This window comes from Narcine bancroftii, chromosome 5 (assembly GCF_036971445.1).
Source record: "Narcine bancroftii isolate sNarBan1 chromosome 5, sNarBan1.hap1, whole genome shotgun sequence".
Taxonomy (NCBI): Eukaryota; Metazoa; Chordata; class Chondrichthyes; order Torpediniformes; family Narcinidae; genus Narcine; species Narcine bancroftii.
Genome location: NC_091473.1, coordinates 28856866 through 28878576, shown reverse-complemented (window position 1 = coordinate 28878576; position 21711 = coordinate 28856866). Strand labels below are relative to the sequence as shown.

The 21711-nt window shown below is 42.7% G+C and overlaps 1 long non-coding RNA gene across 2 annotated transcripts; it reads right to left on the bottom strand.

Moving 5' to 3' along the window:
- Nucleotides 1–52: 52 nt before the first annotated feature.
- LOC138763227 (uncharacterized) lies at nucleotides 53–21407 on the bottom strand. Of its 2 annotated transcripts, none has more exons than XR_011357411.1 (4): nucleotides 21290–21407; nucleotides 19519–19618; nucleotides 19264–19379; nucleotides 53–6173 (listed from the first exon to the last, which is right to left on the bottom strand). It is a non-coding gene; the product is annotated as an uncharacterized lncRNA (long non-coding RNA). The 2 variants fall into 2 exon arrangements; XR_011357412.1 differs by lacking the exon at nucleotides 53–6173 and adding an exon at nucleotides 14565–19134.
- Nucleotides 21408–21711: the final 304 nt, after the last annotated feature.

Below are 21711 nucleotides of genomic sequence, written 5' to 3'. Positions count from 1 at the left end.
ACAAAAAATGAGAACAAAGAACATTTATTATACAACAATGCAAAGTTGGGTGCTTCCCCTTACCCTGGGAATACAAACACACACTGGGGCTCACCCAACTTTTATACAGTTTATTTCAGTATAGAAGTACCCACCCCCTTACATTCTTCTGCCTCCTGGATAAGTTTGGCATTAGGCAATCCTGTCTGCCTACGTGCTGTTTCAGTGAACTTGGAGGACCAGGGGGTATCCTGTCTGTGTCCCATCATGTCATTGTCCTTATTGTCCTTATTCACAAACCTGCCTTTGTCCTTATTCACACCTTCCCAACCCTCAGGGCTTACTAACTCTTATATGCAGAACTTGCTAATTCTGTGTCTAAGCTTACTAATTACATATGTGGAACTTGCTGACTCTGTCTAAGGCTAGAAGACCCTTATCTTATTCAGACTAACTTTACTTCCTACATTCTATTATCTACCCTTATCCTATTCATACTGGCTTTATTCATTACACATTATATCCATACTAGCTTTCTTAATCTCTCATATTTTCATATTAGTTTTACTCATCTCTCACAATCCTCACTTTTCTTTTAGCTACGCTTCATGTGGTAATCTAGTACTTTGTGAACAGGTCATCATACCACCCCTACTTTCTTCTCCTTTCTTTAGCTGTGGGGGAGGAGGGGAAGGTGCAGAAGGGTAGAGCATAGGAGAGAGGGGAAAGATAGGAGCCGGCATAGGAGGAGCATAAGGTGGAGGAAGGGAATGTAACACATCCCATCCTTGTGTTTCAGGGACAAAAGGTTCCTCATCCTTCTTGTCCTTACATTCCTTTTCATTCAAAACCAATTGATCAACTGATCCACTGAGCCAGCAGGCTGCATATTCTCTGCTCTCAATATTATCTCTTTGATTTTGATAGAGCCAGATGTTCAATACCTGAAACATCCAATCCTCATCGGATCAAAATTTTGGCCAATATACCGAATTCCCTTTTATCGGGTTTTTAACCCATTCCAGACAGCTGTTAGAAATTAAAGTACCTTTAAAGAAATTGCTCGAGACAAAAATTGAGAACAAAGAACATTTATTACAACAACAATGCAAAGTTGGGTGCTTCCCCTTACCCTGGGAATACACACATATACTGGGGCTCACCCAACTTTTATACAGTCAATTTCAGTATCAGAGTGTCCTCCCCCTTACATTCTTCTGCCCCCTGGATGGGTTTGGCATAGGTAATCCTTCCTGCCTACGTGCAGTTTCAGTACACTTGGAGGACCAGGGGGTATCCTGTGGGTGTCCCATCATGTAATTGTCCTTATTCACACCTTCCTGATTCTCGGGGCTACAATCTCTTGGTATGCAGAGTTGACTCATTCTATCTAGGGTTGGCTAATTTCATATGTATAAATCTGTGTATGTTTAGCTAATTAGATATTAGGACTTGGTACTTCTGTCCAGGGCTAGGAGACCTTTATCTGATCCAGACTACCTCAACTTCCTACATTCTATTGTACCTTACCATTCCTTTTTTTAGTCTTATGGTGGCTCTTGTCACACAGAAGATTCTTATGTTAATCGTGCTGACTCTGCTTTCCTGCATCCTAACCCCCAAGCTTATCCTGTTTGTACTGGTTACAGCCATTAACTGATGAATTTTAGTTTCTTCCATGTTCATAATTTTAGATCAATTTTCCCATCTCTCACACAGCAATACCTGACCATGGTCTGTTTGTCTTTCCCGCGGGTTCTCCCCGCACCCCAATCAGATAGCATTAATCCTAACGGACTTTGCTTAGTTATCTGATCATCCCGCCCTTCCTTAAGACTATTTCCCTTGCTACTCACACCTCTCATACTAACAGGTAAGTAAAATGTCTCTTACTGGGATCCAGTAGCTATTCCTAGCGCGCTTCCTTAACGTCCTCCCGTCGTTTGTTCTCAATGCTTCTTCTCGGATATCACTCGCTTCATCCACTGACCAGTCACCCATCGTCCATGAGTCCAGCTGAATCAGCCGGGGTGCACCTACTCTCGTCGTCGGGCACTCTGTCAGTGGAGGGAGTGGAATCCCGGACGAGTCCCCATTTGCGAGAAACAGAAGTACCTTCACAGAAATTGCTCGAGACAAAAAATGAGAACAAAGAACATTTATTATACAACAATGCAAAGTTGGGTGCCTTCCTCTTACCCTGGGAATACACACATACACTGGGGCTCACCCAACTTTTATACAGTTTATTTCAGTATAGAAGTACCCTCCCCCTTACATTCTTCTGCCTCCTGGATGAGTTTGGCATTAGGCAATATCTGCCTACGTGCTGTTTCTGTGAACTTGGAGGACCAGGGGGGTATCCTATCTGTGTCCCATCATGTTCATTGTCCTTATTGTCCTTATTCACAAACCTGCCTTTGTCTTTATTCACACCTTCCCAACCCTCAGGGCTTACTAACTCTTATATGCAGAACTTGCTGACTCTGTCTAAGGCTAGAAGACCCTTATCTTATTCAGACTAACTTTACTTCCTACATTCTATTATCTACCCTTATCCTATTCATACTGGCTTTATTCATTACACATTATATCCATACTAGCTTTCTTCATCACTCATATTTTCATATTAGTTTTACTCATCTCTCACAGGGACCCAGCTGCATCACACTACAGTCCATCATCCACAGTTAAATAGCCTAGTGGAGTGCTTCCTGAGGCACCTGAAATCAGCTTTGATGGCCAGGCTGAAAGGCCAAAATTGGGTGGATGAGCTTCCCCGGGTCCTATTTGGGATCTGCACAGAGCCCAAAGAAGTCTTCAAGCTTCTTCAGCAGAACTCCCCAGCATTCCCTGACGAGTTCCTACCCGCCCCGAGGGAGCAAGAGGCAGACAGCACGTCGGCCTTGAGCAAGCTCCACGAGAGCCTGGGTATCCTGGCACACATCCTGACCTCTTGACAAGGGTGAGACTGACTTCTGTTCCCAGTGACTTAAAGGACTGCAAGTATGTCTTTATATCTAAACCAGGTATTAAATAAAATCATAAAAAGCAACATACCAAAAAATCGAGAGATCTTTCTTCTAAGTAATATAAGAAGTAAAGAACTTGGACTTGATTTGGATGGAGCACAAAAAAGATTTATTATGATACCTTAGCTGTAGCAAAAAAATGTATTATGTCAACCTGGAAATTAGAAGATAGCCTGAGAATACAGCAATGGTACATAGAAATGAATAAATGTATCCCATTGGTAAAAATAACATATAATTTAAGAAATAACATCACAGTATTCGAACAAATTTGGGAACCGTACATGGAACACAACAGAGAAGTCCTACTGCGGACCTCCACCGCCTAAAATGACAGAAGGAGAAGAAGACGAAATGAACTGACCCAGTATGTAAAAGTAGAAGACACAAATTTCTTGTTTATTTTCAATGTGTGATGGCATTGTTTAATGGGTTTAATGTATCATATAGGTTGAACGTTAAATGGGTGGGGAGGGGGGTGAAGGAGGGAGGGGAGGGAGGGGGGAAAAGGGGAGTAAATGACACTGTGTATATTCAAGAGGGAAATGTTTGTATGTATTTTGGTTAGTATGATTCATAGTGTGAAAAATATTTTTTTTAAAAAGTATGTCTTTGTCAATAGGGCATGCACCGACCACTGATGCAGTAGCCATACGAAGGGCCATTTGGATAGCCAAAAACAATGGGTCTATGTTTCTGCTGGGCGTTGGGGATAAAGAGGAGGTGATCACTATTGATCGACTGAAGCTAGCACATGTGGACTTGGAAAGGATGGTTGAAGTGCAAGCAGCCAGGCATAGAGGCAGACCACCCAAACAAAAGAAAGTGCAGACCTTGGGTTTTGGGGGCAAGATCGTCAGTTCCAGGGGTGAGGGAGGTTTGTGTGGCGACCAATGCTGTTGGAGCACAGGTGAACCGGCTCCGATTGTAACAGATGCTTGGTCGGAGCAGCCTGCACCAAAGATGGTGCCTGGCATTTTCCCCTTTCCCCAAAGGAAAGAGCCCACACGCGTAAAATCTGAATAGCTGCCAGTCAGCAACACAATTTACAGTTGCCAATGGCAGGAACAGGTTGCGACTTTAAAAAGCCTTGGCAAACCAAGTAATAAATCAGTGAGCTTTGGAACGAACCTGTCAACTGCCGGTCTCATTATTCGTGAACGCTACAAGACCTTAAATTAGTCCCTGATTGAGTTTGTTTTTGAGGAATCATTAGACTGAAGTTTCAAAATTGGTTCATGTTTATAATACTAAAAGACATTGTATCAAAAGGGACAAGAGACAAGCTCAACACTGCCAAGTAGAACCCCAAATCATCTTTGATAATTTGAGACTTAAGTGAGGCTCATTGATTTTTACATGGGTCTGCAGAGCAAGCATGACCATTGAATTTAACAGATAATGCCAAAAGCCAGTTCATGGATAATAGGATCCCAGAAGCTGACTTAAAAGGCAGGTGTAGAAGCTGCCACATGTATTGGAGCAAGACTGAGTGATTGAACAGAAACATAAAGTTACTTTACTAGGCAACAGTTCAAGGTTTTGTCCTCTAGCCTTGTGTTCTAAGAGATTAAAAGTGTATTTCCTGCCCTGAATATAAATAAAAATTGTGAAGTTTTTTTTCACAACAGTGAATATAGAAGATCATTACATGTGATTTACACATCCTGTATGAATTCTTAAACTACAATTTTTAAAATTCAATCTGGTAAATGTGAAAAGGGGAAACCGAGGAGCGAGTAAAATGGACCACTTTCATCAACATGTTTTATGTACTCAATTCTACCCTTATATTTTATTAGCTGTTTTTACTTTCACTTTGAGGCCTGTTTTGGGCACTTGATCCAGTCAGTCACAAGAGCTTAAGAAATGAGAGAAGAAATAGATTAACTGAACATCAAATGTACTCCCCTTTATATCTGATAATGGCAGATCTAAACGTAGCCTCCATGATACTTTGCCATTTTTTCAATTCCTTTGATTCTTTTGCAATTGAAAATACTGTAAGATGACAATAAGTGAAATTTACATTAATAAATATCCATAAAATGTCAAGGCATATCAACAGATGATGCACGTGTGCAACCATCCAACCATAAAACCATGCCTTCCCTGTTAGCTTAAGTGTGCTCCATGCTCTGCATCTCATACTGAGAGAGTAAAGGAGAAATTGAGTTGGGATCTGTCCCGATCTGTGGAATCCTGCATGAATGCTTTAATGCCCAGCATTATAAATTTTTCATGCAGTTGAGGTTTTTACATGAATATTGATCACAACATAAACAAATCTTATCTCTCTCATTTCAAAACATACACCAGGTTTCATTTTCCATTTCAATATTAATTGTTGTGAAATGACAGTATTTTCTGTTTTCACCCATACTTCAAAGATAAACAGGATAAAAATTCTTATGAGAAACATGGAGGCTTACAGTCACCGTTAATATTTCTACAAGGTAGTGTGGGAACTAAAGTGAAACACAAAAGTCTGCAGATGCTGTGATTGTAGTAAAAACACACTGAAATGTTGGAGGAAATTAGTTGGTCTTGCAGTGTGCATAAGAGACAAAGATATATTGCTGAATTTTCAGGCCTGAGACTTCCCTCATGGAAAAGAATAAGCAAAAAGCAGGGAATCTCAGAAAAGAGACAATGCTGGTTGGGGGAGGAGTCCAGACCAACAAAAAAGTGTTAATTGGAAATGATAAGGGAAGAGGTGAGAATTGATTTTGATTATGTGAAAGGTGACAGAGGGAAAAGGGTGAGACAGAGCTGGGGGAAGGTGGCAGGGGAAGAGGTGGGGATGGAGGTTTAATAAAAGCCAGAGAAGTTGATGTAAATGCCAAGATTTCCTTGACAAGTGCTGGCACATTCAATCAGAAGTCACAGCTTCCTGACAGGTGTGTGCTGGGGGTTTTGCAGACTGCCTGCCACTGGCAAACTTCTCAGTGAGTCCATAAGCAGAGTCTGACCTTCCTGGAATTCCCCAGCATGTGATTGCCAGTTCCATACTTTTCAGTAGAGGAAACAGTTTTGAGGAACTTATGTAACCATGGGAGGATATAGTTAAACCGCCTCCTCCCTTTCAACCCTGTGTTACAGCATGCCAGGAAATGGAAATCCATCCTTGCTGAATTCACAGATCAGCACCATAACACCAGGCTGTGGAGAAAAAAAAATTCTGTGAAGTAAATCAATAAACAATTTGCCATCTTTGACAAGTGCAAAGATGATGCAGATTTGTCTTCCAGAAAATCGCAATTATAAACCATCTTGTATGACTGCAGTCACTCCAACACCCACCCCTCCCCCTATCCTTACCCTACACTCCCACCCCTGTCAACCAGAAACTTGGTGTTAGCCTGTACAGTGCAAATGTTTTTCTTTTTATGTCTTCTTATTTTATTAAACTTCTTTTATAATTAAAAAAAAATAATAGTTTGATAAACTTTGGGGTGTTTTGTGATGCTTCAGATAGTGACATTCTAAAATATTATTGATTTTGGCAGTTTTGACAGCTTACTTCGTCTGGGGTACCAACACATTTTGCCTTTCCTGTTAAGGGCCAACCTTGTTTTGAGATGGTGGGACTTATGCCCCAACAACGAAGAGCGTGAGAACATCTGAAAGAATGTTCTCACCTGAAAATCAAAGTTGGGTGGGTCTTAACACTTGAGAAGAGGAAATCATGAACAGCAAGGACGTTCTGGGCCACAATATACTAATGCTGTTTATGACTGGAGAGGACCCAGATAAACTGTTTAAGAACAATTATAATTATGCTTGCTTTGGCAGTACATATACTAAATTTGGAATGATACAGAGATTAACAATTATACATAAGTAAATCACTTAGGATGAAAGAATTGTTGAATAGAAAATGTGAAACATTTCACAAGACATTTGAAAAAATGAAGAAGTGTAAGGTCATCCGTCATTCACTGAGATCATGGCTAATCTTATACTTGCGCGTCAATATCATGTACAATACGCATTACCTAAGAGCCCTAATCCATTAATCTCTGTCTTGAATACCTTCTAAAGTGGTCCTTTGGGATTGAAGATAACTTGCTATAGTGTGGATTGAGGAGTCTCACATGACCTCTCTGTCTGGAATTTAGTTGGAAGTCATACCATCTGCCATTCAAGGCTGGACTCTGCCCACCCATTAGTGCACACCTGACCATTGGCCGCTTTAAATCACTTACTGATCACTTGGGCCGGAATCCCCAGCTTACTGCACTTTAAAAGCTCCTGGATTCTGACTACAAATGCATCTTTATGCCAAGTCACTTAACTGTGGACATTGCCGGAGGAGTCTTTGATAAAGTGTGCTCCACACTTAGAGTGGGACTGTAGTATTGTTTGCAGTACTTAGCATTGAGTGTCCCTCCCTCCCCCACCCCACATTGGTACAGGGAACCAGGAGTGTGCATTTAAGTTCCTGTCTTGTTAGAATGTGTTAGTAACCATATATTACTTAACACTGAGGCATAGACTGAGGTACATGGATTGGGAGTATCTGCTGAAGTCCCTGTCTTGAAAGAGTGTATTAGTAAATTGTGTTGTTTTGTGTCTTCCCCATTACAATTTCCCCATGTGTACAATAAAGATTATTCCTTGTTTGTCAGCTTGTGTTTGGACTTGCATCTCAATGAACCCATCAAACCTGACTGCAGTGCAGGCCAGGTTCCCCAAGCTCCTAGAATGGGTCCTGAATGGCTAGTTGTGATGACACACGGTCGGTGAGAGCATGAAGCCAATCACAGAATGGGCTCTCATTACCAGCATCTACCGGGACGCTCACAGGCAAAACCTCCCTGGGGCCACGAGGGTGACCATCGCCTTGACGGGCCACCTAGTGACCTCTGCCCACCCCGACTTCAAGGGGGTGGTCTTACCCTTGATGAGACTGGCAACTGGTAAGACTGTCTGGGAAACCATCACCCTTCTGGAGGGTCAAGAGTATATGGAGTAAGGAGCACCCGCACAGGTTAGCCGCACCCTCACTAAGGTCAGCAAGAATATTTTCCCACTTCCTCGCATGTGCTGGAGTAGATTGTGCCTGCATCCATGGCTCCTCCACCTTCACCATGTTCGCTTTAGGGCAGGAGCACTGTGGGGGGAAACCCCCACAAGAGCGGAGCACCCATCGCACCACCCACCTCAACCCAGACTACTCAGCCTTCTCCTCCTCCTCCTCTACCAGAGGTGGCCCCTAGTGCAATACAAAATAACCAATTCACAGAATCACACCAGACCCCACCCCTCCCCTACAAGATGGTACAACTCCACTCCTGTCCCATAGGATGGAGGCCAGGTCGCGCAGCGGATCTGTTCAGCTGTACTGTTCCACCCGGGCAACCTGAGGCCATTTATCCCAGTGGCTCTACTCATTAGGGTTAGGGTTAAGGAATACCCAGCACTCGATGCCTCTGATTGATACTGGGGCCGAGCACTCTATTATCCCCAGGAACACAGAGGGGTGGAGGTGACCTAAGGTGACTATAGAGGGGCTCGGGGCTTCAATCCTCACCATTAGAGAAGTCACCCTCTGCCTCTCCATAAGTGGCAAGCCTTCCCATCCCGTCCCCGTCCTGGTGGCAGCCTCGCCTGAGTACATTCTTGGCATGAATTTACTCAAGAGGTAGTTGCTGTGTACTGATAAGGGGAAGTGCACCTTCAGGGTCGCCCAGGCAACCATCGTGGTTAGAGCCACCAAATGGATTCCAGTAAACATCCTCCTCCCTCCCAGGTGATCTGCACCCAGCAGTATTGGAAGCTGGAAGGCATTGAAGAGATTGCTGAAGCAATTGAGGCATTACTCTGTGAGGGGGTAATTAGGCCTGCTGTGTCTCCTGACAAAAATCCCATCTGGCCCATCCACAAAATGAACAGCACGGGGTGCATGACAATAGATTATAGAAGATTTAAAAAAAAATTCCCCCCCATCTCTCACTGCTGACATTCCTGATGTGGTCACCTTGCTGGAGGACATCAGGGGCAGAGACACCAAGAGTTAGTAAGTTAGGGTGGACCTTGCCAACCCGTTCTTTTCTATCCTCTTGAGTCCTGCTTCACATGACCAGTTTGCCTTTACCTGGGGGGTGGGGGGGGGGGAGGATGAGGGGAGACACCCAATACATATTCTGTTGACTGCCCCATGGAAATATCGACAATCCAACATTATGCCATAGATTAATATCCCACTACCACCACCCCCCCACCCCCGACGTCAATGTCACCCATGACATTAATGATATACTCTTCCAGGGCACCAGCAAAGAGATCATGGCACAAATCCTTGATCTCAGGGCTTATGCACGTAGCTGGGCAATCAACCCAGTGAAGGTGCAGGGCCCCAGCCAGATGGTCCTCTTCCTGGCTATTCAATGGCATTCAGGGTAGAAGGACATTTCAGAGATGGCCAAGAATAACATCTTAAACACTGATGTGCCCACCAATAAAGCTGAGATCCAGAGCATCGTCAGCCTTTTAAGCTTCTGACAGCAGCACACTCCCCATCTCACCATGCTGCTGTGCCCGCTTTATACAGTCTCCAGGAAAAAAAGGCCACATTCCACTGGAGCCCTGAGCAGCAGATGGTGTTTGATACGGCTAAGCAGGCTATTGAACAGGTACTGCCACTAGCTTCCCGCCAGACAGGGGTTCCTTTTGAACTCTGTTTCCGCCACTACCACCATGGTTGAGTGGGGTCTCTGGCAGAATATTAAGCTCCTGGCATGCTATCTGGCATTCCTCATCACGGAGCTCCAAAAGGCCAATGAGACTGTAATACTCTGACCTCACCTGCCCATCATGCAATGGGTGGGTCAAGTCCACTTATGACACCCACAAAGAGGCCACGGTCAGCAGTCCTCCATTGTAAAATGGAGATGATATATCGCAGACCAGGCAGAGGCTGGGGTAGAGGCTGGGGCAGAGGGGGTCAGCAGGCTACATGATCAAATCATGTCCCTCCCTGAGAGCAACATCCCACTTTCCAGGGTCTCTGAAGTGCATCCCTCTTCCATATCCTGGGGTCAGCGCTTTGACTCTCTTGACAAGGAACAGCAGCAGCAGGCTTGGTTCACGGATAGCTTGAGTTATTGGAAGAACAGAAGGCAGCTATGGAAAGCAGCAGCTCTATGCCTTAGCAGCAGTAAGAGCCTGACTCAGGAAGGGGTAGGGGGATCAGAACTGGCTGTGATATTGGTTGCAGTTAAAGAGACGACTGGTCTGCTCTATATCTATATGGACTCATGGGCAGTGACAAACAGGATAGTGGGGTGGATGCCTCGCTGGCACGACACTGGGTGGGAGATTCACAGCCGCCCCCTTTGGGGCCAGCAGCACTTGAAGTAAATCTGGGGGCAGGCTGGGCAGAGGGTTCTCAGCATCCACCATGTGGTTGCACATTCCAAAAGGAACATGGCAGAGTTGGTACATAGTGCTGCTGTGGACCTTGCAGCGCAAATCTGCTCAGCCTTTATCCACTCCGACAATATAGACTCCAGTGCCCTGGCAGCATGGGTGCATAGGAAGAGCAGCCACCTGGAGTCCAACAGCATGTGACGGTGGGTGGAGGGCTTAGGAGTAGCTCTTACTCATGACGTGGTGTGTACAGGAATGGATAATTGCACCATCACGGATAAACCTTGGGGATGGCTGATAGATACATCAGGGCATATATGTCATGGCACAGGAGCAGGCCAAGAATGGCAAGCAGACTGCAGGCACTCTCCCATACCAAAAGGAAAAGACCTTCCTCCTAATGATGGTGGACACCTACTCTGGTGTCCTCGTGGCGATGCCCTGTGAGAGTCCCTCTCCTCCATTTATGGAGTTCTGTGGGAAGAACAGTCCAATCAGGGCTCGCGCTTTACGTGGATCAAAATACAAAATTGAGCAGTGGAGGCTGGTATCTTGTGGTTGCTCCACATCCCCTGCTACCCACAGGCATCCAGACTCATTGAGAGGATGAATGGTCTCCTCAAACAAAAGCTGCACATGTTGACACCCAACCACACATTGAAGGGGTGGCTCAGCATGCTCCAAGAAGTGGAGGACCAGTTAAGCTTACACCCCACCATATGCTTTCAAGACAGTTGGCCAATTCAGACCTATATAAAACAGGTGAGGTCGACCCTATGGAGTCTGGTAGGGGGTAGGTGCAGCAACCACAGGGTCCATCTATAAAGGGGGAGGTAATAGCACACGGAATGGGAGGCATGCAATAGTTTGCATTCCTGAGAGAAACCTCATTCTTATGCTACCATAATAACTGAGTGAGATATTCCCTGCCTGCAGACCACTTACACTTCAAACTTAGCACTAAGGAGAGCACATCAAGATGCCTGCAGCATCACCACTACAGATTGCTGCTCTCTCATCGCTGTTTCTGACTATCTTCTACCAGTCGATAGTAGGAGCAGCTTATGTAAAGCACTTTTCAATAATGACACTGTTCCTCTACTCCTCCCCAATAACACCACTTCTAATAATTCCCAATGGTACTTCAGGAAAAGGGGGCACCTCCTGGAAAATACCGGCATGCTCTGCATGCAAGCCTGCTGGGCCAATTGTTGCTTCTCCAGGGGACAGTACCGCAGCAGACACAATGATGGGGGAGCACCGGGTCGATGTCAAATGTCAAATGTCAGATGTCAAATGTCAAATGCCAAATGTCAAATGTCAAATGTCAGATGTCAAATGTCAAATGTCATGGAAACCCTATGGCACCGCATGCTCTGGATGCAAGCCTGCTGGGCCAATTGTTGCTTCTCCAGGGGACAGTACCGCAGCAGACACAATGATGGGGGAGCACCGGGTCGATGTCAAATGTCAAATGTCAGATGTCAAATGTCAAATGTCATGGAAACCCTATGGCACCGCGCACTGCCTGCCCGCAGACAGAGGTGACACTATTGTTGATGTTGGTGGCAAAGGTGCACATGTATGCCAGGCAGGTCAAAGAGTCAGGAACTAAATTTATTTTTCTCTCTCATCCCCTCTCACTGGGGAGGAGTTCCGGCAGCACCCTGATCAATCAGGAACACAACAACCCTGTTCAGTCTTGGAGAGAGCTGGTAGAGTGTTGTCATTTCTCCAAACATCATGTTCCCCTGCTGATGTGCCTTATCTCTCAGTTTAAAGGCACTTGAGTTACCTCTATATTCATTGTATATTTTGGTTTGCATGCTTTATATACACATCATTTAGTTTAAGTATACAGTAGTTATTTGTCAGTTGAAGATTTATTTTTTCTGTTCTTCTTCTTTGGCTTGGCTTCGCGGACGAAGATTTATGGAGATTTATGCAGCCTCACGTCAGCTGCAGGCTCGTTTGTGGCTGACAAGTCCGATGCGGGACAGGCAGACACGATTGCAGCGGTTGCAAGGGAAAATTGGTTGGTTGGGGTTGGGTGTTGGGTTTTTCCTCCTTTGTCTTTTGTCAGTGAGGTGGGCTCTGCGGTCTTCTGGGTGTTGGGTTTTTCCTCCTTTGTCTTTTGTCAGTGAGGTGGGTTCTACAGTCTTCTTCAAAGGAGGTTACTGCCCGCCGAACTGTGAGGCGCCAAGATGCACGGTTTGAGGCGATATCAGCCCACTGGCGGTGGTCAATGTGGCAGGCACCAAGAGATTTCTTCAGGCAGTCCTTGTACCTCTTCTTTGGTGCTCCTCTGTCACGGTGGCCAGTGGAGAGCTTGCCATATAACACGATCTTGGGAAGGCGATGGTCCTCCATTCTGGAGACATGACCTACCCAGCGCAGTTGGATCTCCAGCAGCGTGGATTTGATGCTGTCGGCCTCTGCCATCTCGAGTACTTCGATTTTGGAGATGAAGTCGCTCCAATGAATGTTGAGGATGGAGCGGAGACAACGCTGGTGGAAGCGTTCTAGGAGCCGTAGGTGATGCCGGTAAAGGACCCATGATTCGGAGCCGAACAGGAGTGTGGGTATGACAATGGCTCTGTATACGCTAATCTTTGTGAGGTTTTTCAGTTGGTTGTCTTTCCAGACTCTTTTATAATTTTGTTGATAATGTTATAGATGTGTTGATAATGTTTATAGATGATTGGCAAGTGGTGTGGCCTCTCCATCTAGAACTTTATGGGAATGTGGATTGTTGAGGGTCACATGACCTCTCCGTCTGGAATTTAATCAAGGTGGGACGCTGCCCATCCATTGGTACACACCTGACCATTAGCCCCTTTAAATCACTCAGATGACCATTGGCCTTTTTAAATCACTTACTGATATCCTGGGCCAGGCTGCCCATTTTACTCCACTTTAAAAGCACACCATGTGTTTTGCACATTCTCTCTGCTCCTTGGCCCTGACTATAAATGCTGCTCTATGCCAGGTTGCTTAACTATGGACATTGTTGGAGGAATTGTTGGTAAGGTATTGTTTAGCAGTACTTAGTATTGAAGCACGCCCCATCCCCACCCCTGCATCGGAATCGGGAATGTGTGTTTAAGTCACTGCCTTGTTAGTGTGTGTTAGTAACCATATATTTCTTAACACTGAAGTGCACCCAAAGTCTCTGGATATAAAATAAACTGGCCCAAGAGTGAGATTTTACCTTTAGGCAAAGGAGACTATACCCAATGTCAATATGGCAGTTAGTTTAATTGGGCCAAATCTAATATGAAGTATTTGGGGATTAGATTTAATAGTAATTTGAATTATTAATTATCTCCCCTTACTGCAGAAAATTGAGGAGGACATACATAGGTGGGTAAACCTGCTCATCACATTACTGGGCAGAGTAAATTATGTAAAAATGAAGGTGATGCTGAGACTTTGATACTTGTTTCAATCCTAGCCTATCCCCACTACTTTTTAAAAATTCTTAATGGACCTCATTCATTCCTTTGGTCAGGTAAAGTTTCTAGAATTTCCAAGGATAAATTGACCTGAGTTTATAAATTGGGAGGGTTAAAATTACTGAATTTAAAAAAAAAATATTATTTAGTTGCACAAATTCGTTTTGTTGCTGTTTTTTTTTAATGTGGTGATTCCTTCCTGGGCTATAATTGGCTTGCACATGGTAGGAGAGGAGATGGCAGAAGAATTTATTTATAAATGGAATTTGAAATTAATTAAAAGGATAACAAATAATCCATTATTGAACCATGTAATTTATATTTAGGATAAAATTAAACAATCTGTGGGATTATCCTCAAAGATGCTTCTATCTCAAAACAGTTCAATACCATGACTTTGGATAATAGTCTTGGTGACCTGGTACTAACATGGTATCAGGTGCATTTAAGATTGTTATGATCAACAGGGGCAGTTTATCTTTTGAGGGAATGAAAAATAAATATAATTTACCAAACAACACATTCTTCTACTATCTCCAATTGCAATCTTTTTTGAGGGAAAAGTGGGGATCATTAATGATTCTACCAATGTGCTTAGACATGGAAATTCTAATTAAAAAGGGGAATGAAACCAAATTTATCTCCTTCATATATATGAACCAAGATCAAAGCAAAAAAATCTAGACTACATAGATTGAGGGAGAAATAGAATCAGATTTGGGCATTGCAATCATTCCACATTGCTGGTCAGATCTACGTGTAGATAGTATGATTCCCTTAATTCTAGATATAGACTGATTCACTGAAATTTTCTGAACAGATTATAATCTCACATTTCAAAAGATGCACACAAAAAAAAAATTCTGATGGCTTTTTTATGTTCTACCTGGTTATGCACAACACTAAGTCCCTTTTGGATAGAATTGGGGAAAGTGTTGACAAAAATTGTGGGGGTGAACTTCCCTCTAGACCTGGAATTTTCTTCTGGGGAATTTGGCAGTTATAAAAGTTACTTCTCCAGAAGTAAATAGAAATTTATTAAAATTGCATTGTCAATAGCCAGGAAATGTATAGCAGTAACATGGAAATCCGATTTCCTACTTCACATTGATCATTGGAACATGGACATGCAAAGTTGTATTCCCCTTGAGAAGATTACATATAGTATTAGGTAAAGGTATAGTATGTTCATTGAAATTTCAGCCCACAGGTCCATGCTGCCCACTTTATGCCCTATTACCCTATACCCTGGTACTTTTCAAATGATAGGAGGAAACTGGAGTCCCCAGGGAAAACCCAAGCAAACACTGGGCAAAAGTACAAACTCTTTGCAGACAGCATGGAATTCAAACTCCAGTTCTGATCACTGGCACTGTAAAGGGGTTGCTCTAACCATTATGCCAACTGTGCTGCCCCAAATGTTGGAGATTCTAAGGTGAGAGCAACACAGGAAGTGAATACTCTATCACAGATTGAACAGAAGGTACTTGACTGGGAAGGTTAATTGATGAGCTGGTGTGCTATTTCAGGCACAACCCACAACTGCATGCTTCTGATGCATGGGTTCAAGGTATCCAAATTATTTTCCACTGAGCAATTATTGGTGTGGAATATTCAAGAGGCAGTGGGAATGTTGTACTTTTTCAAGGAGACTTTGAGAACATTCTTGAGATTTATTCTCTTTTTCTGCAAGACAGCAAAAATAGAGCTGATTTGGAATGAGTATGTTTTGAGCAATTGAGGTTGGAAATTTGACTGACATGGTGTGAAGAATGGAATGACAGATCTGGGGATGTTGGCCTGGGAGAGGACACTGACCTGGGTTCACTTACTCAAATTTTGTTGGTGGTTTTGTGTTCAATTTCTGAGCAACAAACATCAATCTTTCATAATTAAAAAAAAAAATCCAGTGTGAAAACTGTGGTGCAGGTAGTCAAAACATGAGGTGTACAAAGGTTATCAAATCAAACTAATGACTTGCTAAACATCTTCCATATTTTACACCCAAATTAATTTGCACAAGATACCCTTTGACAATAATTGATTTCTTATCAGGACTGAAAAAGCAGGTTTAACTCCGGTTTGTCATGTGCATAAATTATATTTGCATAGGAGTGCCTTTGAAAGTATACTGTAAAACTGGTAAAAATGCGTATCACTAATAACTAGAATAAACCAGCAGAAAAACAAACAAAAAAATTTTGCAAACAGTGACATAACTTTGAAAACAACCTATTATGGTACATAGATATTATAACTTATTTCTCACCCAAAACTTATCTTGATTTTTGTATTGGAAAGAGCAAACAATGAAAAACTAGAGCAAATTTGAGCTGCAACACTATGATTTATAGGAAAACACCAGATTGACATTAGCACTATTGAAGCAACCTGGACACAAAGAAGTTTTCTGGCCCCTTGTGTACATAAATTATTTTCATCTCCAAGAAATCTTTTTTAAATTTTGTTTTGGGTTTAGCCATCCCTTTAACTTCTGATAAAAGATTATTTTAATCAAGAAAAAAGTCCTTCCTCATGGACCCAGGGAGAAACAGGAGCAAGACAAAACATCAGTATCATCTTCTCCCCAGGCCATCATTTACTATGCACTACCTCAACCCTGAACCTTTGAACCATTACATACTGGGTGTTCATTCAGCATCTGTAAAGAACAAGATGCTTGCAGAGACAGAATAAGCACTGGGAGTTTAAACATCAAATTTACCTGTGTAAATTAGAAACACACAGCCTAATTTCAGTGTTTCTAACTGAAACTCCAGGTGTGTACCTGATAATTACCATGAATTTCTAATTTCACACTCATGACAAGGAACTTTTTGGACTGCAGATGGAATGAAAAACAAACTCCTGGTGGAATGATTGGTCAACCAGCATCTGAGAAAGAAGAGTGGGTTTGAATCAGGTTGAGAATCTGCATCAGAATGCACTGAGGAACTCTCCTGTGTATCCTACACAATCTGAACAGGTTACTTTGTGTGACAAAAATTAGTCTTTGACTGACATAGAAGCACAAAACCGAACTACAATGAGGCATTTCTGCTGCACTAAAATATCAATCTAGATGCGTCAGAGTTTTAAGAGAACTGAGTAACGAGAACAATCAGAGTAAATGCCCAATACTTGAGAAACCCAGCAGGTCAAACCGTGTACGTTATATAGCAAAGACAATGATACAAAATCGACATTTTGGGCTTGAGCCCTTCATCAAAATATGGAATAATGATGGCAGGAGTCTGAACAAAAAGGTGGGGGGAAGGTAGGAGAGGAGCATGGTGCCAAAGTCAGGAGGGAGTAGGTGGAGAAGGGAAGGAGGGCAGAGCAGCAAGCAATGGGAGGAGGGATGGTGAGGTGAATAGAGATTGAAGCGGTGGAGAGGTGAGGGGAATAAAGACAGAGGGAAGGAAAGAATGGAGAATAAGTTAGAAGAAACTGGAGAAGTTGATGTTAATGTCATCTGGCTAAAGAGGGCTCAGATGGAAAATCAGGTGCAAGCCTACATAGACAAAGGTCTCTTAACTCTTCACTATATTGATGGCTATGTCAGGGATGCCTCATGCACCCACAATGTGTTTGTCAACTTCATACACTCCGCTGCCAACTTTCACCCCAGCCTCCAATTCATCTGGTCCATTTCTGACAACACTCTCCCCTTTCTGGATCTCTCTGTCTCCATCTCTTGAGATATATTTTACAAACCTACCTACCCTCACAACTACCTTGACTACACTTGCTCTCGCCCAGTCCCTTGCAAGGATTCTATTCCCTTCTTACAATTTCTCCATCTCTGCCACATCTGTTCCCAAGATGTTGTCTTCTTTTCCAGGTCATCTGGAACATCCGCGTTCTTCCACAAAAGTGACTTCGCCCTCCATCACCATCAACTCAGCCCTCACCCGCATCTCTTCCATTTCCCCTTCATCTGCCCTGACCCCCTCTGCCCATAAATTCAACAACCACACGATTCTACTTGTCCTTAACTACCACCCCACCAGCCTCTGCTTCCAACACATTATCCATCAGACTTTCTGGCACTTACAACAAGACCCCACTACCAGACACATCTTCCCCTCATCTCCTCTCTGCCTTCTATAGGGATTGCTCCCTCCATGTTTCCCTTTTGCACTCATCTCTCCCCATCAATTGCCCACACCACCCCCTCCCCACCACATTCTCTTATGGCCACAGGAGATACCACACACACCCACACCTCCTCCCTCACCATAGTTCAGAGCCCCAAACAGGCCTTTCAAGTGAAGCAACACTTCATTTGTGTATCTGCAGGACTGATTAATTGCATCCAATGCTCCCTTTGTGTCTTCTACATCATAGAGATTGGGTGCAGACTGGCAAATAGCTTTGCTGAGTATGTTCACTCTGTCTGCATCAGTCTCAATGGACATCCCAGTGGCCAACCATTTCAGTTCTGCTTCCCACTCCCATACTTGCATGTCTGTCCATAGCCTCATGTACTTTCCCAATAAGATCACCTGTAAATTGGAGGAACAACACCTGGTCTTCCATCTGGGCATTCTACAGCCAGATGGTTCAAACATTGACTTCTCTGATTTCTTCTAACCTACTCTTCATTCTCCATCCCTTCCCTTCCCCGTCCTTTTCCTGAGTTCTCCATCCCTTCCCTCTTTATTCACCTAACCATCCTTCCTCCCCTGCTTGCTGCTCTGCCCTCCGTCCTTTTTTTGCTATATAAAGTACCCTGTTTGACCTGTTGCGTTTCTTCAGCTTTGTTTTTAATGAACAGCAGAATGCAAACTTTTGTATTTTACTTGACTCGCCTATGATATCAGAGGACAGATTGAAATAAACCTATTTGAAGAAATGTGGTATTTACAGCCTTGAAAATGATATATTCAAATAGAGTTTTACTCAGCTGTCACTGTACTTGATATTAAATTATGTTTAAAAAAGAACAGAATGCCCAGAAGCATTTTACACCCAACAAAGTGGCTCTAAATGATTATGGGAGAAAAAAAACTATCTCTGCTGGATATCTGGAATGAACCAAAAAAAATACTGGAAACACTCTACAAGACAGGTAGCATCTGCAGAAAGAAAACCAACACCTTTCTTGTCTTCTAAATAAATCCCTTTGATATCTGAGGTGTCTCTTCATTATTCCTCATTATTCTTCATTTCATTATTTTTCATTATTCCTCAGTTATTTAAATCTATTTGATCGATTCTGATGTCTTCAACCTGAAACCTTTGCCTTTCCCTGCATGTTTTCCCATCCAGCAGAGTGTTTCCAGGATTTTCTGAAATTAAAAATTCTGTCACTGTCTTCCAAGGATTAATGGAACAAAAACACTTAATTACATAATTACTAAGTTTGAATGGTTGGTTATACATCAAGGAATTGAACAATGAATTTAAGATGTATTTACCTTAAGAAAATACTTTTGAAGCAGAAGAAACTGTCTTGGTTTTGGGCCATTATTAAAACAAAACACAAGGTCAATTTCCATAACAGTACACTTTTACCCCCTCCATAAATCTTCGTCTGCGAAGTCAAGCCAAAGAAGAAACACTTTAAACACATCTTCTCACAGTTCCTGTCACATTCTATGGAAAGGACAAGATGGGACTGATGAAAAAGGTTTGATTGCACTGTTACACCTAAAGTCTGGCTGTAGACTAACCTGGGGTCCAACTCGCACACACCTTCCAGAAATGTCAATGAGATGAACAATTAAATACGAAACAAAAATTGCTCAAAATACTGAGCAGGTCTGGCAGCAACTGTGGAAAGAGAAACAGTTAACATTTCTGGTTCAAGACCTTGATTTCTGACAAACTTTATTTCATATTTCCAGCATCTGTGATACTTGTTATTTCTAGATGACCAAGCAGTTTATTTTGATGGTGTTGGTTGGACCTGTAGTCCAAGAAACTGAGAGTTCTTCCAAACCTTTTTCAAGAAATTGTAATATTTTGCATCAATCTGAATTGGGAAGTGGATCATATCTTTTTTCCAAAGATCCAAAAAAAATACACAGTACAACCTCAGTACTGTTATGAAGTGTGAGCAAATATTACAAGTCAAATTCCAGAGTGGGACTCATAATTATAGCCTCCTGGTTCAGAAGTGAGTGGTCAGAAACAACATCTTCAGGACAAATTTTAATTAGTGATCAACAATATTAGGCAAATTATCAGTAAGTGCTTTGCCTGACCAGTGCAGGCATTAAGTGTTGTACTGAGCAGTGGGAGAGGAACATCATTTGAATAATGTAACCCTCACTGGTGTGAAGGAAAGAATGGATAGAAATTTGTATTTTTACTAAATGAATGGACAGAATGAGCCAATTAGATCTTTCTGATTGATTCCTTCCTATCCTTTCCACAAAATGTGTCTGGTACATTGGGAAGATGTGATTAAACAAAGTCAAAGTTCAACGATACTATCGTAGAAATTGACCTTGTGTATTGTTTTAATAAGGGGCCAGAACTAAGGCAGTACATTGATTCTCAGTTACATTGCACTGGAGAGGGAAAGGAAGGGTCTGTAGATGCTGAAGAAAATTCAGAGAGAATCAGTGGCCTGGCATATCTCGGAGAAGGTACAAAACTCACTGCACCATTGGTTGTGTGCCAAAACTCTTCAATTGGATAATATGCCTCATAATCAGCCTGAAGCACTGTGTGATTTGATTTTTTTCATGAAACTAATGCAGAAATTGATCCCTAGATATTATAGCATTCAGTGAGATGTGTCGTTGGAGACATCGTACAGTACTGCACTTTAAAAGTCAGCATCAAGTCATCTCAATTATACCTTTCCCTGATAAGACTTCCAAGGATTAATGGAACAAAAACACTTAATTACATAATTACTAAGTCTGAATGGCTGGTTATACATCAAGGAATTGAATAATGAATTTAAGATGTATTTACCTTAAGAAAATACTCTTGAAGCAGACTGAACTGTCTTGGTTTTGGGCCATTATTAAAATAAAACACAAGGTCAATTTCCATAACAGTACACTTTAAACCATCTTCCCACAGTTTCTGTCACATTCTATGGAAAGGACAAGATGGAACTGATGAAAAAGGTTTGATTGCACTGTTACACCTGAAGTTGTTCTTGGGTGAAGAGCACTTAACTTTTGGGCACTGTCACATCCTGCTTTGTTTTCTTTCTACCTCCTGATGAAACAGGAATCCACGGATCCATGATTTCAGTTATGAAAAGGGAGGTGATAAGTTTTCATTGTTCTTTTGAAAATAAATTCTGGCAGGCAGGGAGGATCAAGAACCTATCAAGTGTTCCTTGCAAGATGTCTTAGAGGGCGTTGGGACGGCTGTATGGGAATTGGTGTCGTGTTGATTCCATTATGCAGTAATCAAAGCTTGGATCTACGTAATATTGAGTTGGAAGGCAGTGCTGGGAAAACTCAGGATCTGTATTACCTGGCTGATTATTCTGTGACTGAAGAGTTGAGTTCACCCAAAGGCAGCAAAAAAACTACATTAGCTTGTCCTCTCCTTCAATTGAAGAAACCAACCCCTCCAACTGCACCAGCCTCACCTCCACCTGATCCAATGATTCACTGACTTGAGCTACTAACTTGACACAACTCAGCATTGTGACATCATCATCAACTTGGATCAACAAACCTGTTTCCATGGCTACAACAGAGGTTACTTGACTTTTCCCACTCTGTAACCTCCACCCACCAATTGACCTTCAGCCTGACCCCTTTACTAATAGCTTAATCCACAACCTTTCCACTTTTCCTCAGACCTCTCCCCCATCCAGAATCAGCTCTGCATTTAACATGAAGAACTAACAAAACTCAATGACTCAGGCAGCATCTGAGCCTGCCCTTTCT